Source organism: Azolla caroliniana, unplaced genomic scaffold (assembly GCF_043228905.1).
Source record: "Azolla caroliniana isolate FFs.n. ecotype wild unplaced genomic scaffold, voAzoCaro1.0.p SCAF_15, whole genome shotgun sequence".
Classification (NCBI taxonomy): Eukaryota; Viridiplantae; Streptophyta; class Polypodiopsida; order Salviniales; family Salviniaceae; genus Azolla; species Azolla caroliniana.
The window spans coordinates 1,231,667-1,258,781 of record NW_028230450.1 but is presented as its reverse complement, the minus strand read 5'-3'; positions in this window follow the sequence as shown (position 1 = coordinate 1,258,781).

Sequence of the window (27,115 nt, the reverse complement as noted above, 5' to 3'; positions counted from 1 at the left end):
ATTTACAGATATGTCTCTCTTCTGGTTCTCACCGGCTCTCCTCCGGTTTCTGTATCTCTTCCGGTTCTCACTGGGTCCTCTTCATTCATCACCGGATCCCATCTGGAGGGACCGATTTCCCAACAATCTCCCCCTTCACTACAGCATAGGATGTCTTGTCAGACCGATCCACATTTGGCATGCGTCTAGCTTGTCGGTTGTCAGCACCTTGGTCAGCATATCCAATCTGTTCTCCTTCATGTGGATCTTTGTCAACACGAACTCTTGATCTTCTACTCTCTCCCGGATCAAGTGGTACCTCCGTTGGATATGTTTTGTCTGGGAATGGTAGGCCACGTTCTTTGCAAGGTGGATGGCACTTTGACTGTCGCAGTAGAGCCGGTATTCCTCCTGTTGGATTCCTAGCTCTCCGATGAAGTCCTTCATCTAGATTATCTCCTTGCTGGCTTCTACAACTGCCATGTACTCTGCCTCCGTGGTTGACAACGCAACCGTCTTCTGCAGCCTCGACTTCCAGGAACCAGCTCCCCCTGCATAGTTCATGACATATCCGGATGTAGACCGGCTAGTATTCGCATCAGCCGACATATCCGAATCCGTGAATCCGTCAAGTTGGGGATTACTGGAGCCGAACTGGAGACACGTACTCGAAGTGCCTTTCAGATACCGGAGTATCCACTTGACTGTTGTCGCGTTGTTACGCGCGAGCGTGTAGAAAGAGGCGGGACCACGGGGGTCTTGGACCAAGGAGAGAGAGATGGAGAGAGAGAGAGATACACAAAGATGAGTTAAGAGCGAGAAACAAGAATCCAATTACTAAAATCAATAGCTTACAACTCGAACAGTTACAACCGGCAACCCGGTAATGGGCCCGACACGGGGTCCCACTCACACACACAGACGACTGCCACACAACTCCAGGAACCAAAAGGGGGGGAGAGCCTCTGCTTGGAGCACACGGGCTGTCAACGAAGCAAAGGCAGCGAACTCCCAACACCCACAGAGACCGAAGACCAGAGGAGGAGAAGAGAGAGCTCGACTCCTCATTCTGCAGCAGCACCCCCCGACACCCAAAGAGACCAAAGACCGGAGGAGGAGAAGAGAGAGCTCGGCTCCTCGTTCTGCAGTAGCACCCCCGACACCCACAGAGACCGAAGACCGGAGGAGGAGAAGAGAGAGCTCGGCTCTTCGTTCTGCAGCAGCACCCTCGACACCCACAGAGACCGAAGACCAGAGGAGGAGAAGAGAGAGCTCGGCTCCTCGTTCTGCAGCAGCACCCCCGACACCCACAGAGACCGAAGACCGGAGGAGGAGAAGAAAGAGCTCGGCTCTTCGTTCTGCAGCAGCACGCTCGATAGAGACCGAAGACCAGAGGAGGAGAAGAGAGAGCTCGGCTCCTCGTTCTGCAGGAGCACCCCCCGACACCCACAAAGACCGAAGACCGGAGGAGGAGAAGAGAGAGCTCGGCTCCTCGTTCTGCAACAGCACCCCCGACACCCACAGAGACCAAAGACCGAAGGAGGAGAAGAGAGAGCTCGGCTCTTCGTTCTGCAGCAGCACCCTTCTTCCTCCCCAACGCGCGATACCCATTTTCCCCTTGTCCTCTTCCCTTTATGCCCTGCCCCTCTCTGGGATACGCACAATCCCCCTCTAATAAATGCGTGTGGCTTAGTAGTCACATCCACCGGTTCGTGTACAAAGTATCCAGTCATGCGTCCATCCGTGTAGGGGCCGGTTTACTCGCTTTCTCTCCGATTCCGCCTATGGCCGGTTTTCTTCACGACACCGCGCTCCAATGCTCTTTGTCGGGATTGCTCATGAACCGGCTCACCAGTCCGACTGCATATCCGATATCCGGTCGGGTACATACCATCGCGTACATCAAGCTCCTGATGGTAGAAGTATATGGTATCTTCATCATATCCGTCTTCTCCGCCTTTGTCCTCGGGCTTTGTTTCCTGGATAGCTTGCAATTTGCCGGAAGTGTCGATCCGATCGGTTTCGCCTCCGACATGTTGAACCTTTGAAGCACCTTTGTCACGTACTTCTCCTGTGATAACCACAATATCTTCTTCGATCGGTCCCGGATGATGTGCATTCCCAATAACTTTCTTGCCGAACCCAGGTCTTTCATTGAGAAGGTTCGGTTCAGAGCCTTCTTCAGCATCCGAATCTTGCCTTGGTCTTGTCCGATGATCAACATATCATCCACATATAGGAGGAGTATTAGGAAGTCTCCTCCGTCAAATTTCTTCACAAACACGTAGTGATCGGCCTGCGTCTTGTGGTAACCTTGGTCAGTCATGAAGGAGTCGAACTTCCGGTACCATTGTTGGGGAGCTTGCTTTAGTCCGTATAAGCTCTTCTTCAACCGGAACACCAGGTGCTCCTTCCCTTTCTTCTCAAATCCTTCCGGTTGATGCATGCAAATCTCCTCTTCGAGGTCACCATGGAGGAATGTCGTCTTCACATCCACTTGCTCTACCTTGAGGTCCATGCTTGTAGCTATGCCCAATACCGTCCAGATGGATGTCATCTTTACTATCGGGGCAAAGATCTCATCGAAATCCACTCCTTTCTTTTGCTGGAAGCCCTTCACCACGATTCGGGCCTTATACCTTGGTGGATTTCTGGCATCTCCCGGTTTGAGTTTGTACACCCACTTGTTCCGGAGTGCTCTCTTCCCTTTCGGCAACTCCGTCAGTTCATATGTGTGGTTCTCATGCAAGGAATCCATCTCATCCTGCATGGCACTCAACCACTTGCGGATGTGGGTGTCTAGTTTTGCTTCTTCGAAGCTTTCCAGTTCCCCCTCATCGGTTAGCAACACATGCTCTGCATCCAGAAATCTCTAGGGGTCTCTTCTCTCTCGGAGCGGATATCTCCATCCTTGGTTTTCGACTGCTGGTTCCTCCGTTTGTTCCTCATCCGAATTTGATTCGGGATCTTGTCTAGTTCCGGTGTCTTCTTCTTCTTCGGTTGATTCGGTTTCCTATCCATATCCGGCCGGTTCGTCGAGTGTCATCTGGTTACCGGCTAACATCCGGTTTTCAACCGGGTAGATCCTTGTGTCCTCAAACCGGTTTTCATTGGATGATCCGGAATTGATAATCTTTTTCTCCGACTCCCAATCGGAAATGGTCCCGTCTTCCATGAAGACTATGTCCCGAATCCGGAACACCTTCTTGTTGACCAGATCCCACACCCCGTAACCAAACTCATCATCGCTGTATCCAAGGAATATGCATGGCCTATACTTCGGATCCAACTTCGCTCTCTTATCCTTTGCAACATGCACATATGTGAGACACCCGAACACCTTCAAGTGCCGGTAAGACACGTCCTTACCGGTCCATACTCTTGGCGGTGTGTCTTCTTCGTCCAAGAGCAGTAAGGGTGATCTATTTATCACATAGCTCGCCGTCGTCAGCGCCTTAGCCAAAAACATCTTGGGTAGCTTGGCATGTGCGAGCATGCTCCAGACTCTTTCCATTATGGTCCGGTTCATCCTTTAGGCTAACCCGTTTAGTTCCGGTGTCTTCAGCACGGTGAATTCGAGCTGGATTCCCTTCGACCGGTAGTACTCCTCGAGCTACCCCCGATATTCTCTTCCGTTATCTGCTCAAACCGCCTTTAGCTTCTGGCTGGTTTCTCTTTCCACTCTTGCGTGGAGCTCCTTGAAGACAGATAACACCTGATCCTTCGTCTTCAACGGTGTGAACCACAGCTTTCGGTTGTGGTCATCTATGAACTTCACGAAGTATTGCGCTCCGACTTGTGACTTCATGTCCACTTGACACACATCGGTCTGCACCAGCTCCAGTGGTGCATTCCTTCGCATCGGTGGCCTTGACCGGAAAGAGGTTCGGTTTTTCTTACCGGCCAAGCAATCGGTTGACTTCTCAAGTTGCACGTCCTTCACAGGAATGAGATTGTCTTCGGCAAGTCTCTTCATCCCCTTCTCACTCATGTGACACAATCTTTTGTGTCACAGCTCACCGGTACTGTCAGATGCTACGTTCACTTCTTCCCGGCATATCCTGGCATTCATCAAGTACAGAGTGTTGAACTTTCGGGCTTGAGCCACGATCAAGCTTCCCTTGCTGAACTTCATAACTCCATTCCAGATGCTACCCATGTAGCCTTCATCATCTAGCCGACAGGCTGATATCAGGTTCAATTGAACCTCCGGAACGTGTCAGACATCCTTCAGCAGTAGCTTGCATCCGGTTGATGTCTTCAATGACACATCTCCTATGCCGATAATTCAACATGTACCTTCATTCCCCATCCGGACACAACCATGATCACCGGCTGTGTAGGATGAGAAGCATTTCCGGTCCGGTGTTAGGTGGAACGATGCTCTGGAATCAACAACCCACGTTGTATCGTCGCCGACAAGGTTTAACTCATTCTCTACGATAATGAGCATCAGTTCTTTTGCACTTGTCGTGATCGCCGATGTTCCCTTCCGATTCGGGCCTCTCCTGTCCAAACTCTTCCTCGAATCAGGGGTGCCAGTTTCTCTCTTTCCGGAAATGCCGACAATTCTTCTGGAAGTGCCCCGGCTTCCCACAGTAGAAGCAAGTAGGCCTCCCCCTTGACTTCGGCCTCATCCCCGATTTGTCCTAGTTTTGGGGACTCCGATACCGCCCCCTTCTCCGGTGTCATGAAGAAAACCGGCCTTAGGAATAGGTCAGCTGATGTAAATATACTAGGTAGTAAAGATTTATTAACTAGGAAATCGATGCGTATCTCTGTCCAAAGGGACAGAGAATAAAGTGATGTGACCAGGGTGTAACGGTCCCTCCCCAACGGCCTATAAAAGGGAAGGGGAGAAGACTGAAAGGGGGATCGCGTTTTGGCTAGGATGAGGTGTTGTCGGACTGGGAAGCGAGCTCTCTCCTCCTCTATTGTTGTTCTCTATAGGATTTCTGAGTTGGTTGCCTCTGCTTCGAGGAAAGCCTGTGTGCTTTCTGGCAAAGGCTCTACTGTGTGTGTGTGCGCGTGATTGTCTGGGTTGGGTCTTTCGCCGGCTATTCGGCTGTAATCTTGCAAACAATGTAACCTTTACTGTTATTGTAATTGAATCTCTTGTTTTCTCTCTCTCGCGGACACGTGTTTATGAGTTTCTCATTTACATGAATGTGAATCTTGTTCAGATACGCATAGTTGTTCATTCAGCCGGCAAGCGCTGTCAGTTGCAAACGGGCCTAACCGGCCTACGCTTGTGCTCTTCTCCCGCTCCGCCTACTCTCTCTCTTGCTCCTCTATTCAGGGCCCATGCAGTCTCGCCTTATTTCCTATGCGAAAGCGGAACAACACGACATATTTGGTGAACCCGACGTGAAACAAGGCGATAGAGGAGTCGAAGATGAGGGGATCGGAGCTCGCCGAAGCCATGGCAGCAGCAGTCAATCGGATAGTAAGTGCTCACGAGGGCATGGGCGCCCTCAACAGGGCCATTGACGCAATTGTCGACACAATAGGCTGGTTCGGTGGGAAGAACGCCACGAGCTATTTGGTGTCCTACCGAGCCGAGATGGTGATGAGGGACATTCCAGAAGACAGGTGGTTGGTTGGATTCCCTCGGGTGGCAACACCGAGCATTCACGTGGAGGTGCTCGAGGTGCAGGCCAAATGCTAGACTTGTGAAGAGTTCGAGGGGCGGCTCCTCGAAAGGTACGGGTTTGATGACGCGCTTCGGCTATCAAAGCGAGATTTCATGGATTAGGTAGAGACCCCCGGAAAGGGGAGGAATGCGTCGTCGCTTCTTCGGGATTTGAAAAACGCTTCGCGCGACTCTCGGCGATGGACAGAGCTGTGCTGGACACGAGCCGTGTCTTGTTGTTTGTCAAAGCCGTGGACGCGTGGGATTGAGACCAGGTAGGTCTCTTGCTGGAGATGGATGACGGGCTGACGGTTGGCTGGGCTGTGGTGAAGAGAGTCTACGGCCGTTTTCTACAAACGACGTGAGTGGGGCGACGAAGGATTGTCGGCGGCGAGACCCGTCCTGACAAGGAAGTTCGATGAGCCTTTGCCGGCACGAAAGGAGGAAACTCGGGATTGGCTCGAGACGGGCTTGACCTCGACCGGCGTGATCAAGGGCCCATCCGGAGGAGCGGCTCTTGAGGAGCTGACACAAATGGTGCGTGACCTACAGATCGTGCAGGCCCGGAGAGACAGTGGAGGGCAACCACGCGACCGGAGGCCACCGGTTGGACAATGGTGTATGTGGTGCGACGCGGTCGGACACAGCCGGCGAGACTGCGTGGAGTTTGCCGAGGCCCTCAGGGGTAATGTGGTGTACCTGCGGAACGGACGAGTGCACGCTGGTGATACACGGAGAGCTGTGGAGACAAATTTCGGGCGCGGAGGGATGAATCGGTTAATGGAAGAAGCAGAGGCACGCCATGCAGAGGCTGTCCATTATTTGGCATCAACCGGAATCCGGGTAGGAGGTAACGAAGACTAGAAAACGAAAGACTATGGGTTCTGGCCCTTGTTGCTAGAAGGCCTCTCCGGCGCACGACTGAAGAGGGAAGAAGCGGACTGCACGGAGCAGCGGGTCCGGGAGGTCACCGGGTGGGACAACCCGGTAGAGGAGAAGACCGGCTTCGTGGAAGCCACGTGCTAGAACTACGAAGTTCTGGTGGATGATAAGAGGGCAGGGAAGGCAGGTGGGACCACGGCCCCGAATCGGTACGAGACCCGGTTCGGGCCGAAGAGGAATGCAGTCGGCAATTCTGGCATGGCAAACAAAGCAAGGCCGACCGGTTACCGGCTGGGCACCGAAATCGAAAGGACGACGGACCTACAGAAGGTCCTCGAAGAGCGGATTCTCGACAGGAAGGTGGAGCTGTCGCTGAGGGAGGTGCTTGGGATCGCCAAGAAGGAGTTCCACGATTCCATCGTGAACTTGGTGAAGCGTAAACGGCTCTCGACGGAGCCGGAGCCGGAGCTGGAGAAGCCAATGGAGGTGTGAACAACACACTTGGAGGATGTGGCCCTAGAAGATGAGTTGGCACAGAGCCACTATTCGAATTTGCACTAGGCAGGGGCTATTACGGAAACCCCTGTTCAGGTCGGGGACGTCCAGGAGCTGGTAGTGGCATTGATCGACCAAGGGTCGGAGATCAATCTGATGTCTATGGACTTCTATAAGAAATGTAAGTGGCCGATCATCACCAAGCATGGGTGGAAGATACGCGTGGCGACACGTGCCACGAAGGAGCTGCACGAGACCTGCCCAAATGTACGTGTGAAAATCGGAGATGTCGAGATTGATCAACACTTCTTTGTGCAGGAGACATCCTCGCACCCGGTGATACTCAGCGAACCGTACATTACGGCGGCACGCATAGAGACAAAGGTGCTGGATAACGGTTGAGTGTACGCATGCGTGGAAAGGCAAGATGGGCAGCACTTTGTCCAATTTCTGACAGTGCGACCGAACCATGAGCGTAACTACGAGACCCTTGGCAGTGACAACCAAGGGAATTTTTAGAGAGGGCTATCAAGGCGTGGGGTTGCGATAGTCCGGACACTCTGGCAAAACCCCACAAGTGTACTATAGGTAGGAAGTTTTGGGTCTCTAACAATGGAGGTTTTATGATAGCCGACGTTGGTGGCCGGGAGAAGAAGAGGGCCGAGGAACGTTTTAGAGAATGCGGAGTCCTCCGCCCTGACGAAGAAATTAGTAGCGCCGTGGAGGTGATCTCTTTCGACGACACCCTAGGAGAGTAAGGGCAGGTGGTCAAAGAAGGCCTCAGTGAAGATTTGGTCATCCTGGTTATTTCCGTAGAGATGTATGAAGTCATTGCCGACTTCGGGGAGAGGGTCAGGTCGGATCGGACGGCCTGTGTAGATGTAAAGTACAAGACTGTGGACCGGAAGGTGAGGCTAGTCGCGGCTCCCTTGCCAGAGGGCAGTGGGGAGCAGAAAAAGGGGGTCGCGTCGGACCCAAGTTTACGGAATCCGGCCGGCATAGGACACCGGTTCACTGACATAACGCTACAGGAGCTCAAGGTTGGTGGGGGTGGCTTTCTTCTGCCGACGGAGGAGGACCAGTTTTGGAGAATGCTCAGAAGGCACGGGAGGGCCTTCACATTCGCGCCAGGGGAGATCGGGTGTGTAGACCCGACGATCGTGGAACCAATGGTGATCTTCACGGTACCACATGTGCCATGGAATCTCAAACTGATTCTGGTACCCAAAGCTCACATCCCGAAGTTGATGAAGCTACTGAAGTAGAAGGTGGAGATGGGCATATTCGAATCGGTGGTTTACCATGCCGAAGAAGAATGGCACGCTGAGCTTCATTCAGGACCTGCAGCCAGTCAACAAGGTGACCATTCGGAATGCAAGTGTCAGACCGACCATTGATGAGTTTGCGGAGGCCTTCGCTGGAAGGTCGATCTATTCAGTTGATTTGTACTCAGGGAACTATCAATTCCAACTAGCCATGGAGAGCAGGGATATCACGACTATGCGGACTCCTCTCGGCCTGGTGCAGATGTGTACCCTACTGAAGGGAGGGACCAACTCGGTGGCACACATGGTGTATTTGATGAACAATGTTGAGGGACTGCATCCCAGACATCACCATGCTGTTCTTGGATGACATCCCGATAAAAGGGTTTCTGGTGGGAGAGAATGACGAAATGGTTGGGCTGGACGGATGCCGAAGATTCGTAGTGGACCACATCGGCGACTGTGAGAAGGTGCTTCAAAGACTTGAGGACACGCAACTCACCTTCTTCGGAGAGAAATCGTCTTTCGGGCAGTCCGAGATCTTAGTGGCCGGGCACTTGTGCGGGCCTTACGGCCGGAAGCCATCTCGGGCAAAGGTAGAAGCCATCTCTGCAATGAAGGAAGAATTCAAGTCGGTTACGGAGGTGCGAAGGTTCCTAGGCGCATGCACGTTCTACCATATCTGGATTCCGCATTGCACACACGTTGCGGAGCCGCTCTATGGGTTGCTGAAGAAGGGGTCTAAATTCGAGTGGGGTTAGGAGCATGCGGAGTTGGTTCGTAGACTGAAGGAGGTGCTAACTATGGCACCGGCACTCCGGAAAGTGGTTTACGGCAAGGACGTCTCGATTTACATTATGGTAGACACGAGCCCGACTGAGATAGGATGGGTGGTCAACCAAGAGGACGGAACCGGCACGAGGTTCCCCGTTCGGTTCGGAGCGAAAGTGCTGAGTGAGCGGCAACGAGGATACACCCAAGTTAAACGCGAACTCTGGGGTATCGTTTCGGCGGTCAAGGCCAAAAAAGACTACTTGATCGGGACGGAGGTGATAATCGAGATGGACTGCCTACCGATCCTTGATATGGTTTCCGAATGCGCGACGCCGGACCTGGCGATGCTCCAGTGGATCGCATGCATCAAGTCCTTGAATCTAGAAATTCGACACATTTTCAGGAAAGACAACACGATGGTCGACATGCTTTCTAGAGCACGGTATGATGATGAGGATGACATGGTTTCAGAGGATGAAGAAGTCGGCGTGGACTTCTTCAAGTCGGCTTACGTGACAACGAGGGCAGGGAGCACTCCGGCGCTTAACGAGTTCAACGAGGGCGAGTACGACGGGGAGTGGCTCCAGATCGGTAGGTTCTTGAGGACGCTAGCGCCGGACGCCACGTGGACAAAGGAAGAGGCTAACTGGATCCAGAAGAAGTCATACCGATTCTTCCAAGGGGACAGGGACATATGGATGCTCCCGAAAAAGAGAGGCGGCGTTCCGCTCCAGGTAGTGGCAAGGAAGGAAGAGCAAGAGGCGTTGTTGACAGCATATCACGAGAGTCCTTGGGCCGGGCACTGCAGGACATGGGCCACATTTGAAAAGCTAAAGGAGAAGTATTGGTGGCCAGGGCTGTACCGGGACGTGCACCAATTTGTAACAACGTGCGAGAGCTACCAAATGCACTCCGCGATCCGACATCAAGACAAGTTGCACCCGACCTACCCGCCGACCGTCCATTTCAAGTGGATGGTGTGGACTTAGTGACGATGCCAATGGGGGTACGGCAGATGCGGTACCTGGTGCTTGCGCGAGAAGACTTGACGAATTAGGTGGAGGGTCGTACATTGCCGAACAAGACGACTGCAGTTGTGTGCCGGTTCCTAATCGAAGAGGTGGTATACCGGTATGGGTGTGTAGGGAAGATCGTGGCTAACCGGGGAGAGCTAGATGCACAAGAAGCAGAAGAGCTGTTTGGAGGACTAGGGGTTAAGCTCTCCCTCACTACCACGTACAACTTGGAGGCTAATGGGAAGGTGGAGCACGGGCACGGGCCGATCATAAAAGCGTTGGAGGACAAGTCGGGATTTGGCCGCGGCTTCTGCCTTACGCATTATGGGCAGACCGAACTACGATGTCACGTTGCTACGCGCGTGCGTGGAGAAGGGCGGGACCACGGGGGTCTTGGACTAAGGAGTAGAGGAGAAGAGGAGAGAGAGAGAGAGAGAGAGAGAGAGAGAGAGAGAGAGAACGAGAGAGAGACGCTCACACACGTATAGACAAAGAAGCGCACGGGGACGCGGCCCAACAACACAGGAGACACGAGTTGAGAACACTAGCGTATGTATATAAATATGTGTATGTATTTGTATGTATGCAGACGACTCAAACGGTTACAGCCGATCAGGTCGGCTAGATGGATGTCGTCGCCTAATCACTGACGCACACGGGAGAGCAAGATGGAGATTCTGCCGGAAGCACACGAGCGTTCCACGGAGCAGGATCAGCCTCCTGAGAACCTGCGCAAAAGGAAGCTATGGAGAACGACAGAGAAGAAGAGCTTGGTCCCAGTCCGACAGCACTTCGTCCCCTCTAGCGCGCGATACCTTCTCTCCCCCGTCTCCCTTTCCTTTATAGCTCAAGGAGGGAGGCCGTTTCACCCGTTTACATCACATTAATTCTCTGTCCCTATGGACAGAGATACTCCTCGATTTCCCCTATAGAATATTGCTACCTAGGATTTGACCTTTGTGCCTACCTATCTACTATACAACAAGGGGCGTGCCCACGTGTAAGGGCCGGTTCACACACACTATACACGGTTTGCGCCTGGGGACGGTTTTCTTCACGACATCCGCCCCCACCTAACCACGCATCCACCGATATGCGCCAAAATTGGGTTCCTACGGGAGAAAACCGATCCTTGCTTTTCTTCCTCGTTTACTGGTTCATCCTCCGCCTCGGGCTGCTCGTCGTTGCTGTCCATGCCACCTAGCTCCGGCTCACCGTCTTGTCGTTTCTTGAACGCTTTGATCCTCTTCCCTGCTACCGGTATCGCCATTCTCGTACCGTCGAGCTCCGCGAGATGGTACGTCCCATTGCCATTGGCGCCTGTTACTACGTAAGGCCCGAACCACCTCCTCGCAAACTTCCGTGTGGCCCTGTGCTGATTGTCGAGGCTGCTGTCGTAGACTAGCACCCAGTCGCCTTCCTCGATCTTCCTTGGCCAGAGCCGGTGTGTTCGGTCGAACCGGGCTTTGTTCCTTATCCTTGCTACCCGTAGTCTCTCCGCGGCTCGTTCTACGTCCTCCGGTCTCCGCTCGAGCTGTCGAATCCGCGCCGCCAACAGTTCCTCCCGGCTCATCTCATCCCTCCAGTCTACCGTGGCCCACGACGAGATCGTTCGCTCCGTTGGCATGATCGGCTTCTATCCGAACATAAGCTCGGCTGGCATGAACCCGGTTACCGAACTGTGCGTAGTCCGGTCCGCCCACAAGGCATAAGGGAGCAGTCGTGGCCAGTTCCCGACTTGGCCTCCGCACGCCCGTACTAGCGCTTTGACAATTGGCCCGTGTCCGCGCTCCACCTTCCCGTTCGCCTCCGGATTGTACGTTGTGGTGAGCGAAAGTTTGACTCCTAGCCGGTCGAACAGCTCTTCGGCCTCTTCTGCGTCCAACTCACCACGGTCAGCCACGATCTTCCCTACGCACCCGTATTGGCATACCACGTCCTCAATCAAAAACCGGCATACGGCTACGGTTGTCTTGTTCTACAGGGCTCGGCCTTCAACCTGGTTCGTTAGATCCTCCCGAGCCAGCACCAGATACCGCATCTGTCCTACCCCCATCGGCATTGTCACCAAATCCACCATCCACTTGAAGTGGACGGTCGGAGGGTAGGTCGGGTGAAGCTCGTCCCGGTGTCGGATCATGGAGTGCACCTGACAGCTTTCGCAAGTCGTCACGAACCGATGCACGTCCCGGTATAGTCCCGGCCACCAGTACTTCCCCTTTAGCTTTTCGAACGTGGCCCACGTTCCACGGTGTCCAGCCCAAGGACTATCGTGGTACGCCGCCAGCAAATCCTCCTGTTCCTCCTTCTTCGCCACCACTCGGAGCGGGATGTCGTTCCTCTTCTTCGGGTGCTTCCATATGTACCCGTCCCGGAGGAAGAATCGGTATGCTTTCTTCCAAATCCGGTTGGCTTCATCCCTTGTCCATGCCGCGTCCGGCGTCATCGTTTTCAGGAACCCGCCGATCTGCAGCCACTCCCCGTTGTACTTGCTCTCGTCGAAATCGTTAAGCGTTGGAGAGCATTCCCTGCCGGTTGTTACATAAGCCGCCTCGAAGAAGTCCACGCCGACTTCCTCATCCTCCGAAACCATGCCACCCTCGTTTTCGAACCTCGCCCTTGAAAGCATGTCGGCCATGGCATTGTCTTTCCCGGAAGTGTGTCGTATTTCCGGATTCAAGGACTTGATGTACACTATCCACCTGAGCATTGCCAAGTTCGGCGTCGCGCATCCGGAAACAGTGCCAAGAATTGGCAGGCAGTCCGTCTCGATAATTACCTCTGTCCCGATTAGGTAGTCTTTATCGGCCTTTACCGCCGAAACGATACCCCAAAGCTCGCGTTTAACCTGGGCATATCTTCGTTGTCGCTCGCTGAGGACCTTTCGCGTCGAACCGGATCAGGAAACGCATGTCGTCCTCGTCCTCTTGGTTGACGACCCATCCGATCCCGGTCAGACTCGTGTCTATCGTTACGTAAATCGGAGTGTCCTTTCGGTAGACAGCCTTTCAGAGCGCCGGAGCTGCGGCAAGTGCTTCCTTCATCTTTCGGACAGACTCCGTATGCACTTCTTTCCACTCGAATTTTCGCCCCTTTTTAAGCAACCCGTATAACGGCTCCGCGACGTGGGCGTAATGAGGGATCCATATGTGGTAGAACGCGCATGCTCCCAAGAACCTCCGAACCTCCGTGACCGACCTACAGTCGTGCTTCATCACGGAGTTCTACCTTAGCCGGAGACGGTTTCCGGCCGTACGACCCGCATAGGTGTCCGACGACCATGATCTCTGATTTCCCGAAGGCCGATTTTTCCCCGGAGAAGGTGAGCCCCGCGCCCTCCAACCTCTGCAGCACCTTCTCGCAGTCATCGATGTGTGTCGCCACGAATTTCCGGCACCCGTCCGGTCCGATCATCTCGTCCCTTTCCTCCACCGGGCATCCCTTGATTGAGACATCGTCCAAAAACGGCATGGTGATGTCTGGGATACAATCCCTCAGCACTTTGTTCATTGCGTTCACCATGTGAGCCACCGAGTTCGTCCCTCCTTGCGGTAGGGTATGTTGGGATTTCGGTCCCTCCGGATGGGATGTCCCCGGAGATAAATGACGGCAAGCCCGGTTGCGGTTACGGAGCCGGATGATGAAGACCCCGGTTACGGAGCCGGATGATGAAGACCCCGGTTACGGAGCCGGATGCTGAATGTACCCGGAGAGAGATCCGGATGCGGGGACATATTTGTGAATATGTTTGCTAAGAGCCCTTGAGGCTATATTTGTAAATAGCCCGAAAGTCATATGTGTATAAATATGACTTAGGGCAAACAGTTTATGTTGTTGCTCATTTTTTATGTTTTCAGCCGAGAGAGAGAGAGAGGAAGAGAGAGAGAGAGAGAGAGAGACGAAGAGGTCGTTGCCTCTGTGTACTGCCGCTGCCTGTGGCGAAGACAGTGAGCTCAAGGTTGTTGCCTTGTAGCTTCACCATTGTACATCTCTGTCTATAGTGATAGTTGGAGTTTGAGGACTCCCGTGGTTTTTCCCCAGTTAGGGTTTTCCACGTAAAACATCCCGTGTACTCTTCTCTCTATTGTACTTCGTGCATTTTGTATTTCCTGTTTTCTGAAAGTTGATCCTATTCCTCGGTTGTGGCCGAGCATTGTTTTACTACAAATTGGTATCAGAGCACGGTTAACACAGAAAATGGAAGGCGGCGGTAGTGGGCCTCCGGGCATGATGGTGTTGAACTCACATAACTACGCCGACTGGAAGATAAAGATGGAAGACCTTCTCATTGTTCGAGACCTGTATGAACCGATCGACAATGCCGAGATACCCAAGGGGGTAATAGAGTCGGAGTGGAAGCTCCTGAACCGGAAAGCCGTAGCGACGATCCGGCAATATGTCGATGTAAGCGTTCTACAACATGTGGCGAATGACACCAACGCATATGAGATGTGGAAGAAGCTGTCGGGCCTCTACGAGAGGAAGAATGCGTTGAACCGGACCTCCCTGATGAGGAAGATAGTGAACCTCAAGTACCGGGACGGCGAGAATATGGTTGAACACGTGAGCACGTTCATGGGACTCGTGAACCAGCTTGCGGCGATCAAGTTCCCGTTGGAGGATGCAATGCAAGCCATCATTCTGATGTGTACATTACCGGAAAGCTGGGAGAACTTGGTGGTGACTCTCAGCACCTCCTGCACCGAAGATAACTTGTCTCTACAAACGGTAAAGACAAGCATTTTGAACGAAGAAGCGCGTCGGAGAGATAAAGAACCGGTTTCCGATCCGAAGATGCTGCTTACCGAATCGGAACGGGGAAGACAATGGAACCGGAGTCCGCAAAGACGGGAGAAGTCGGGGACCCGGTCGCAGTCAAGAGGAAGACCCACATGCTTCCACTGTGGGAAGCCGGGGCACTTCCGGAAGAATTGTCGGCATTACCGAAAGGACAACGGAGCCGACGACACCGATTCGAAGAAGTCACCGGAGAGAAACGGTGCATACCGGGGAGCCACGGACCGGAGAGGTCCGGATCGGCGAGGGCAGGACCGGAAAGGAACGACGGCACTCGCGGCAAGTGAGGAAGAAATCATGCTCATCACCGAAGAAGGTGAACTAAACATTGCCGGCGATGAGACGACCTGGGTGGTCGATTCCGGAGCATCGTTCCACCTGACCCCGGAGAGAAGATACTTCTCATTCTACACAGCCGGTGAGCATGGCTGTGTTCGGATGGGAAATGAAGGTACGTGCCGGATTGCCGGCATAGGAGATGTGTGGTTGACAACCTCGACCGGATGCAAAATGCTGCTGAAGGATGTTCGACACGTTCCGGAGGTTCGATTGAACCTGATTTCGGCCGGGAGGCTAGACGATGAAGGCTACACGGGTAGCATCCGGAACGGTGTCATGAAGTTCAGCAAAGGGAGCCTGATAGTGGCTCGGGCCCGGAAGATCAACACACTGTACCTGATGAATTCCCGGCTATGTCCGGAGGAGCTGAACGTGGCAGCTGACACTGCCGGTGAGCTATGGCACAAGAGACTGTGCCACATGAGCGAGAAGGGGATGAAGAGGCTTGCCGAAGACAACCTGATACCGGTAAAGCATGTACACTTGGGGAAGTGTATCGACTGTCTGGCCGGTAAGCAAAACCGGACCTCCTTCCACTCAAGGCCACCGACGAGACGTAGCGCACCATTGGAGTTGGTGCACACTGACGTGTGTCAGGTAGAAACGAAGTCACATGGCGGAGCCCAGTACTTTGTAACATTCATAGATGACCATAGCCGGAAGCTGTGGACGGCACCGTTGAAGACAAAGGACCAAGTATTGTCCATCTTCAAAGAACTCCACGCGAGAGTGGAAAGGGAATCCGGCAGGGAGTTGAAAGCGATACGAGCGGATAACGGAGGGGAATACCGGGGGCAGTTCGAGGAGTACTGTCGCTCGAAGGGAATCCGGCTCGAGTTTACTGTGCCGAAGACGCCGGAACTGAACGGGCTGGCCGAGAGGATGAACCGGACCATAATGGAGAGGGTTCGGAGTATGCTGGCACATGCGGAATTACCCAAGGGGTTTTGGGCTGAGGCGATGTCGACGGCGACATACGTGATAAACAGATCACCCTCAGTACCTTTGGACGGAGACACGCCGCAGAGAGTGTGGACCGGTAGGGAAGTATCCTACCGGCATCTGAAGGTGTTCGGGTGTCTCGCATATGTGCATGTGGCAAAGGACCGGAGAGGAAAGCTAGACCCAAAGACCCGGCCATGCATATTCCTCGGTTACGGCGACGACGAGTTCGGCTACCGAGTATGGGACCCGGTCGACAAGAAGATATTCAGGAGTCGAGATATCATCTTCATGGAGGACAAGACACTCGCCGACTGGGAGTCGGAGAAGAAGACGAAGAGCTCCAAGTCAACCGGTGAGGATCAACTCTACGAAGAGCAGTCCCGACCGGCAAGGGACCGGTTAGCACTCGAGGATCCGGCCGAAGACGGTGAAGAAACAGAACCAGCCGAGGAAGATGTAACAGATACCGGAACCGGCCCCAATCCCGAAATGGATTCGGATGAAGAGGAAACGGAGGAGCCGGTTACCGAAGCTCCGGAACGGAGATATCCTCTAAGAGAGAGAAGGGCCCCCCGGAGATTTCCGGAACAAGAGCACGTGCTGCTAACCGACGAGGGGGAGCCGGAAAGTTTTGAAGAAGCAAAGCTTGACAACCATAGCCGCAGGTGGTTAAGTGCCATGCAGGAGGAGATGGATTCCCTGCATGAGAACCACACATATGAACTTGTGGAGTTGCCGAAAGGTAAGCGGGCACTTCGAAACAAGTGGGTGTTCAAGCTGAAACCGGGAGATGCCGGAAACCCCCCGAGATACAAAGCCAGGATCGTAGTGAAGGGGTTCCAGCAGAAGAAGGGCGTCGACTTCGACGAGATATTCGCCCCGGTAGTGAAGATGACCTCCATCCGGACGGTGCTGAGCATAGCGGCAAGCATGGACCTCGAGGTAGAACAGATGGACGTGAAGACGGCATTCCTTCACGGTGACCTCGAAGAAGAGATCTACATGCAGCAACCGGAAGGATTCGAGAAGAAAGGGAAGGAGCACCTGGTATGCCGGTTGAAGAAGAGCCTTTACGGACTGAAGCAGGCTCCCCGACAATGGTACCGGAAGTTCGACTCCTTCATGACCGACGAAGGGTACCACAAAACGCAGTCCGATCACTGCGTGTTTGTGAAGAAGTTCGAAGGAGGAGACTCTCTAATACTCCTCCTGTACGTGGACGACATGTTGATCGTCGGACGGGACCAGGGCAAGATACGGATGCTGAAGAAAGCACTTCACCGAACCTTCTCAATGAAGGACCTGGGTCCGGCGAGGCAAATACTAGGGATGCACATCATCCGAGACCGGAAGAAGAAGCAGTTGTGGCTGTCACAGGAGAAGTACGTAACAAAGGTGCTTCACCGGTTCAACATGTCGGAAGCAAGACCGGTCGGATCAACCCTCCCGGCAAACTGCAAGCTGTCCAGCAAGCAAAGCCCCAAGACAAAGGCTGAGAAAGAGGACATGATGAAAGTACCATATGCCTCTGCCGTCGGAAGGTTGATGTACGCAATGGTGTGTACAAGACCGGACATAGGATATGCAGTCGGAGTGGTGAGCCGGTACATGAGCAATCCCGGCAAAGAACACTGGAACGCGGTCAAGTGGATACTGCGATACCTGAAGGGCACGGCAAACGTATGCCTCCGATTCGGCTCCGGTAAGCCCGAACTCGACGGCTTTACCGATTCGGATATGTCGGCTGATGCAGATACCAGCCGGTCCACATCAGGGTATGTGATGACGTATGCAGGGGGAGCTGTTTCGTGGCAGTCGAGGCTGCAGAAGACGGTTGCGTTGTCAACCACGGAGGCGGAGTACATGGCGGCTGTTGAAGCCGGCAAGGAAATGATATGGATGAAGGACTTCATTAGAGAGCTTGGTATCCGGCAGGAGGAGTACCGACTCTACTGTGACAGTCAGAGTGCCATCCACCTTGCGAAGAACGCGGCCTATCACTCCCGGACGAAGCACATCCAGCGAAGATATCACTGGATCCGGGAAAGGATAGAAGACCAGGAGTTCGTGCTGATGAAGATCCACACGGACGAGAACGGCTCAGATATGCTGACCAAAGTGCTCACACCCGACAAGTTGGAAGCATGCCAGAAGAGGATTGGATTGGAGAGACATCCCATGCCGAAGTGAAGGGGGAGTTTGTTGGGATTTCGGTCCCTCCGGATGGGATGTCCCCGGAGATAAATGACGGCAAGCCCGGTTGCGGTTACGGAGCCGGATGATGAAGACCCCGGTTACGGAGCCGGATGATGAAGACCCCGGTTACGGAGCCGGATGCTGAATGTACCCGAAGAGAGATCCGGATGCGGGGACATATTTGTGAATATGTTTGCTAAGAGCCCTTGAGGCTATATTTGTAAATAGCCCGAAAGTCATATGTGTATAAATATGACTTAGGGCAAACAGTTTATGTTGTTGCTCATTTTTTATGTTTTCAGCCGAGAGAGAGAGAGAGGAAGAGAGAGAGAGAGAGAGAGAGACGAAGAGGTCGTTGCCTCTGTGTACTGCCGCTGCCTGTGGCGAAGACAGTGAGCTCAAGGTTGTTGCCTTGTAGCTTCACCATTGTACATCTCTGTCTATAGTGATAGTTGGAGTTTGAGGACTCCCGTGGTTTTTCCCCAGTTAGGGTTTTCCACGTAAAACATCCCGTGTACTCTTCTCTCTATTGTACTTCGTGCATTTTGTATTTCCTGTTTTCTGAAAGTTGATCCTATTCCTCGGTTGTGGCCGAGCATTGTTTTACTACAGGGTACACATCCGTACTAGGCCGATTTCACCTCAGCCGACTTGTACCTATCTACGTATTATACAACAAAACTTGTGCCTACGTGTAAGGGCCGGTTTACGCACTTTATAACCGGTTTCCGCCTAGGGACGGTTTTCTCCACAACATCCACCCCCACCTAACCGCGCATTCACTGGTATGCGCCAAAATTAGACTCTTGCCGGAGAAGACCGACCCACGCTTATCCTTCGTCTTCCGGATCGACATCCATTCCGAGCCAGTTGTTGTCGCCATCCAGGTCGTCCGGGTTCGGTTCAGCCTCATGCTGCTTTTTGAATGCTTTGATCCTTTTCCCCGCCACTGGTACCGCCATCCTTGTCCGTCGAGCTCCGTGAGATGGTAGGTCCCATTGTCGTTGGCGCTTTTCACCACATAAGGCCCGAACCACCTTCTTGCAAACTTCCGCATTGCCCTGTGCTGGTTGTCGAGGCTGTTGTCATACACTAGAACCCAGTCACCTTCCTCGATCTTCTTCGGTCTCAGTCGGTGAGTCCGGTCAAACTGTCCTTTGTTCTTTACCCTCACCACCCGTAGCTTCTCCGCGGCTCGGTCCACGTCCTCCGGTCTTCGCTCCAGCTACCGAATCCGTGCCACTAACAGCTCCTCCCGGCTCATCTCGTCTTTCCAGTCCACCGTGGCCCATGAGGAGATTGTCTGCTATGTTGGCATGATCGGCTTCTGCCCATACATTAGCTCTGTCGGCATGAACCCGGTTACCAAACTGTGCGTAGTTCGGTCCGCCCACAACAAATAGGGTAAGAGTTGCGGCCAGTTCTCGACTTGGCCTCCACACGCCCGTACTAACGCTTTGACGATCGGCCCGTGTCCGCGTTCCACCTTCCCGTTAGCCTCCGGATTGTACGATGTGGTGAGCAAGAGTTTAATCCCTAGCCAGTCAAACAACTCTTCCACCTCTTGCGCGTCCAATTCTCCGTGGTCGGCCACGATCTTACCTACGCACCCGTACTGGCATACCACTTCTTCGATAAGAAATTGGCATACGGCCGCAATCGTTTTGTTCTACAACGCTCGGCCTTCCACCTGGTTCGTCAGGTCCTCCCGAGCCAGCACCAGATACCGCATCTACCCTACCCCCATCGGCATCGTCACCAGATCCACCATCCACTTGAAGTGGACGGTCGAAGGGTAGGTCGGGTGAAGCTCGTCCCGATGTTGGACTATGGAGTGCACCTGACAGCTTTCACAAGTCGTCACGAACTGATGCACGTCCTGGTATAGTCCCGGCCACCAGTACTTCCCCTTTAGCTTCTCAAATGTGGCCCACGTCCCGCGGTGTCCGGCCCAGGGACTCTCGTGGTATGCCGTCAGCAATTCTTCTTGTTCCTCTTTCCTCGCCACCACTCGGAGTGGGATGTCGTTTCTCTTCCTCGGGTGCTTCCATATGCTCCCGTCCCGTAGGAAGAATCGGTACGCTTTCTTCCGAATCCGATTGGTCTCTTCCTTCGTCCACGCCGCGTCCGATGTCATTGTCTTCAGGAACCCGCCGATCTGGAGCCACTCCCTATCATACTTGCTCTCGTCGAACTCGTTAAGCACCGGAGTGCTCCCCTTTATTGTTGTTATGTACGCCGCCTCGAAGAAGTCCACGCCAACTTCCTCGTCCTCTTAAACCATGCCGTCCTCGTCATTGAACCTCGCTCTCGAAAGCATGTCGGCCATGGCATTGTCTTTTCCGGAAAAGTGTCGTATTTCCAGATTCAAGGACTTGATGTACGCTATCCACCTGAGCATTTCCAGGTACAACGTCGCACATCCGGAAACCATGCCGAGAATCGGCAGGCAGTTCATCTCGATTATCACCTCTGTCCCAATCAGGTAGTCTTTATCGGCCTTGACCGCCCAAACGAGACCCCCAGAGTTCGCGTTTAACCTGGGCATATCCTCGTTGTCGCTCACTGAGGACTTTCGCGCCGAACCGGATGGGGAACCTCGCGCCATCGTCATCCTCTTGGTTGATCACCCATCCAATCCCGGTCGAACTCGTGTCCATGGTCACGTAAATCGGAGTGTCTTTGCCGTAGACAGCCTTTCGGAGCACCAGTGCCGCGGCAAGTGCTTCTTTCATCTTCCGGACCGACTCCGTATGCTTGTCTCTCCACTCGAATTTACGCCCTTTCTTCAGCAACCCATAGAGCGGCTCCGCGATGTGGGCGTAATGCGGGATCCAGATCTAGTAGAATGCACATGCTCCCAAGAGTCTCCGAGCCTCCGTAACCGAATTGTAGTATTGCTTCATCGCCGAGATGGCCTCCACCTTGGCTGGAGATGGTTTCCGACTGTATGGCCTGCATAGGTGTCCGACGACCATGATCTTCGATTGCCCGAAGGCCGATTTTTCCCCGGAGAAGGTGAGCCTCGCTCCTTCTAGTCTTTGCAGTACCTTCTCGCAGTCATCGACGTGAGCCACCACGAATTTCCGACATCTGTCCTTTTCCTCCACCGGGCATCCTTTGAGTTTGTCCCTCCTTTGCGTTCACCATGTAGGCTACCGAGTTCGTCCCTCACGAGAGGGTACACATTCGCACTAGGCCGAGAGGAGTCCGCATCGTCATAATGTCCCTGCTCTCCACGGCTAGTTGGAACTGATCGTACCCTGAGTACATATCACCGACCGAGTAAATCAACCTTCCAGTGAAGGCCTCCGCGAACTCGTCTATGGTCAATCTGATTCCTGCGTTCCGAATGGTCACCTTGTTGACCGGTTGCAGGTCTTGAATAAAGCAGAACATGTCGTTCCTCTTTGGCACGGTAAACCATCGATTCGAGCATGGGGCACTCGACGGTTCAAGGATGCCCATCTCCACCTTCTGTTTCAGCAGCTCCATCAACTTCGGGATGTGAGCTCTAGGTACCGGAATCGGTTTGAGATTCCACCGCACATGCGGTACCGTAAAGATCACCATTGTTTCCACAACCGTCGGGTCTACGCACCCGATCTCGTTCGGTGAGAATGCAAAAGCCTTCCCGTGCCTCCCGAGCATTCTCCGAAACCGGTTCTCTTCCGCCGGCAGTAGAAAGCCACCCCCATCGATCTTGAGCTCCCGTAGCGTTATGTCGGTGAACGTGTGTCCTATGCTAGCTGGATCTCGTAAACTTGGGTCTGACGCAACCCCCTTTAGGGCCGAGGACTCCGCATGCCCGAAGTCGCTCCTCCGCCCGCTTCTTTTCCCGACCAACTACGCCAGCTATCGTACAACCTCCGCTATCGGAGAACCAAAATTTCCTACCTATGGTGCAGGTCTTTTTTCCTATAGTACATCTGTGGGGTTTTTCTGGGGTGTCCGGACTATCGCGGCCCCACGCCTTGATAGCCCTCTCTAAAAATCCCCTCAGTTTTCGCCATGGAGGGTCTCGCCGTTACGCTCATGGTTCGGTCGCACTGTCAAGAACTGAACCGAGTGACACCCATCTTGGCTCTTGACTCGTGCATATGCCGAACCGTTGTCCAGCACCTTTGTCTCCATCTGTGCCGCCGTGATGTACGGTTCCCAGAGTATAACCGGATGCGAGGACGTCTCCTGCACGAAGAAGTGCTGATCAATCTCCACATCGCCGATTTTCACTTGTACATTCGGGCAAGCTCCATGCAGCTCTTCCGTGGCGCGTGTTGTTGCCCGTATTTTCCACCCGTGCTTGGTGTTGATCGGCCACTTCCCCTTCTTGTAGAAGTCCATGGACATCAAGTTGATTTCTGAACCGTGGTCCACCAACGCCACCACCGGCTCCTGAACATCTCTTATCTTAACGGGGGTCTCCGTGGTTGCTCTAGCCCAATGTGGCCTTGAATAGTGGCTCTCCTCCAACTCATCTTCTAGAGCCATGTCTTCTAGGTGCGTCGATCACATCTCCACCGGCTTCTCCGGCTCCGGCTCTGTCGAAAGCCTTTTCCGCTTCACCAAGTCCACGATGGAGTCGTGGAACTCCTTCTTGGCGATTCTGAGCACTTCCCTCAGTGACAGCTCCACTTTGTTGTCGAGGATACATTCCTCGAGGACCTTTCGCAGGTCCGTGGTCCTCTCGATCTCCGTGCTTAATCGGTACCCGGCCCTCTTGGCTTTATCCGGTGCGTCGATCGCATAGGCATCATTCTACTTTTGCCCGAACCGGGTCTCATACCGTTGTGAGGGTCCGGCCCCTCCGATCTTATCCACATGCTTGTCCTCCACCAGAACCTCGTAGTTTTGGCAAGCGGCTTCAACGAAGCCCGTCTTCTCTTCGATCGGGTCATTCGACCCGGTTGCCTCCCGGACCCGTCTTTCCGCGCGGTTCGCTTCCTTTTTCCTCAGCCGTACACCGGCAAGGCCCTCCACCATCAACGGCTAGAATCCGGCTTCCTTCGTCTTCCAGACTTCATCACTTCCGACCCAGATTCCAGCTGACGCCGAGTAGTGGACAGTCTCTGTGTGGCGAGTCACCACTTCTTCCATCAGTCGTTTCATACCCCCTCGTCCAACATCCAGATCGAGGACCCTTTCGGTCTCACTAGCATGCACCCGACCGTTCCATAGGTACACCACGTTAGCTCTTATCACTTCGGCAAAGTCCCCGCAGTCCTTTCGGGCTGGCCGACCGCGTCGCACCACAAGCACTGGTTCCCAGTCGAAGGCCTTCGGTCACGGATTTGTTCGCCGTCGTCCCTCCTTGCTTGTGCAATCTGGAGGTCCCGCACCATATGAGTCAGCTCCTCCAGAGCCGCTCCTCTAGACAAGCCTTTGACCATGCTAGTCGAAGTCGAGCCGGTCTCGAGCCAGTCTCGGGTCGAGCCCTTCGCACCGGTGGGGGTACCTCGACCTTCCTTGTCGCAACAGAACCCGCCCCCTTAAAGCCTTTATCGGCCCACTCATGCCGTTTGTCAAAACGGCCGCAGACTCGCTTTACCACGGCCCAGTCGGTTGTTAGGACGTCATCGGTCTCCAGCAGGAAGCCCACTTGCTCCCGGTCCCTTACATCCACTGATTTAACGAACAATAGGACACAACTTGTGTCCAGTACGGTCTAGTCCAGTGGCGAAAGTCGTGTGAAGCGTTCTTCAAACTCCCGAAGGAGCACCGACACGTTTCTCCCCTTTTCGGGGGTCTCCACCCATTCCATGAAGTCCCGCTTCGATAGCCGAAGCGCGTCATCAAGCCCGTATTTTTCAAGGAGCCGACCTTCTAACTCTTCCCAGGTCCGACTCTCAGCTCGTACCTCAAGCACCTCCTCGTGGATGCCCGGCATCGCCACCCGAGGGAATCCGGCCAGTCGCCTGTCCTCCGGGATGTCCCTCATCACCATTTCGGCTCGGTAAGCCTCCAAATAGCTCATGGCGTCCTTCCCACCGAACCGGCCTATCGTGTCGACGACTGCTTCAATAGCCCTATCAAGGGCGCCTATGCCTTCGCACGTACTCATTATCTAATCCACAGCCGAAGCCATGACTTATGCAAGATCCGACCCTCTCATCTTTCTATTCCTCTACCGCCTGTTCACGTCGGGTTCACCAAATATGTCGCGTTGTTACGCGCGTGCGTGGAGAACGAGGCGGGACTATGGGGGCCTTGGACCGAGAAATAACCGAATGAGAAGAGGGGAAGGAAACTACCGATGTACTTCACACGCGCACAGACACACAGATTCACAAGAGTTAAAACTAACTCTGAACAATAGGGACAGAACGAATGTATATGTATATATAAATCAAGGAGTTACAACCGGCAAGGACGTCTGCACACACACACACAGAACGTGAGATGGAGACTCTGCCGGAAGCACTCGGGCGTTTCGTGGACCAGAGTCAACCTCCCGAAAACCTCCACAGAACGACTATGGAGACAACAGAGGAGAAGAGCTCGGTTCCAGTCCGGCAGCACTTCGTCCTCCACAAAACGCGATCCCCTTTACAATACCTCTCCCTCTCTTTTATAGCCGAAGGAGGGAGGCCGTTACCACCCGTTACATCATGTTTATTCCCTATCCTTTCAGACAGGGATACGCCTCGATTTTCTCCCCAATGAGTGTGTGCTACCTAGAATTTCACCTCAGCCTACTTGTACCTATCTACGTACTATACAACAAAACTTGTGCCTACGTGTAAGGGCCGGTTTACACACGTTATACCCAGTTTCCACCTAGGGACGGTTTTCTCCACGACAAAGTAATTCATGAGTTGTCGGCTTGTGGAAGCTGATTCGCGCATCTTCTTTCGGCACTCTTCTTCGTGGTGGCCGAGCTTTCCGCAATATCTGCATTCAGTTGCATTTTGACGGCTTGGGCCGGAGTGGAAGCTTCCGCTTCTTGCGAAGGTTCCTCGTTGGCTTCCGTTTTGCAGCCGAAATTGGGAGTTGTTGTCGTAGGTCAGACCTCGTCTGTCTTGTCCTTGGCCGAATTGGCCTCTCACTCGTCCGCGTTGTCTTCCTCCGTTCGAGAGCGAGTAGAGCATGTGGCCTTCCGACTCATTGCTCCTTGTACGCACGTAGTTTTCTTCGACGAATAGCATTGATTGGAGCTTGAAGAAGGAGGGAGATTTCTCCCTTGCTAGAACGGCGGTTCGCATCGCGCTGAACCGTGGTGCAAGGCTGCCGAGGCATATTTTCACCATCTCATCATCATTGATATTTACGCTTATCGAGCCGAGCGAGTCGCAAAGCTCCTTGATCTTCAAGGTGTATGTCGTGATGGACATGTCCCTTTGTTGAATGTTGTTCAACTCTTGGCGAAGTTGAAGCCTTCTTGCGGTTGTGTTCGCCGCGAAAATCTTTCATAGATTTTCCCATGCCTCCTTCGGTGTCTTGGCTTCTTGAATGTAGTTGAGGATGTGATCGTGAACACATGTCGCCAAGCAATACATCATGCGGCTTGTGGCTTGCTCCCATGTCGCATATCCGGGAGCCATTTCGAAGGGTTGGTCTTCATGTGCTCCTTTGATGTAGCTCCAATAGCCTTGTCCGACAAGGTATTGGTGCATCTTGTACTCCCAAGATGCAAAGTTGTTTCGATCCAACTTCTTGGTAGGGAGAGTGCCAAATTGTGTCGTGGCATGGCTTGCCTAGAAGCGTAGCGTTGCATAGACAAAAGATATTGTGAAAGTGAGGAAGGAATCACTGGGATTATGGACGGAAGAGACGAAAGAGTAGAGATAGAGTAAATAGAGATCAACAAGATATGACAAGAAAGGATATTGAATGATATTTGAAGGAATAAAAGAGATTTATAATTATTTGATGAAAGAGTTACAAAAGTGGTAAGCGTCGTTGATTCTTCGAACTTGGTCTCACAAGATAATCGCTCTTCTCTTTCTTGATAGTAGGCCACAACAATCTTCACTTCAATATTTTGATGAAGATAAGGCTCGAACCGCCTCCCTCTTGTTAAGAGTTGACCACCGCGATCGCCAAGCTAGAGCTCCACCTTTATGTTGAACTTCTTCCTTTCTTTCTCTATTTTATGGTATCTCTTATGTAATATATATTTGATTGATATCTCATACCTCTCCCCCTTTGATCTTCTCTTTCACCATTTAAATAGGTGCCCCCATGCATATGATAGTCAGACGAGACAGGAATCAGATCGTGAGGTTGAAGAAACAATAATTTAGGCAAGTTGTTTGCAATGAAACATCTTGGACCGGGAAACACATAGTTCGGGACAAAACTAAGAAAGTGTTGTGGTTGTCACAAGGGAAGTATGTGACAAAGATCTTGGAGAGGTTCAACATGTTAGAAGCAAATCCAGTCAGCTCTGTGTTATCGACTAACTGCAAGTTGAATGTGAAGCAATATCCTAGAGGGGAGAAAGAAAAGGCTAAAATGAGGAAAGTATCATATGCCTCAGTCGTCGGCAGTTTAATGTATGCTATGGTCTGCACGAGACCAGACATAACATTTGTTGTGGGAGCGGTAAGCCGATACAGACTCTAGCCGATCTGTTGGGGACAAGGTCGTTAGTGTGAAAGAACAAACAACATCTATGATGTTGCAGGACCTGTGTATGAGAATGAAACAAGATACACAAAGAGAGAGAGAGAGAGAGAGAGAGAGAGAGAGAGAGGCACAAAGAAACGTTTTATTTCTTATAGCAACAGTTACAAAACGACAACCAACCTTTTCTAAAAGTTACAAAGTCACTTTATATAGTGACTAGCCTAGGG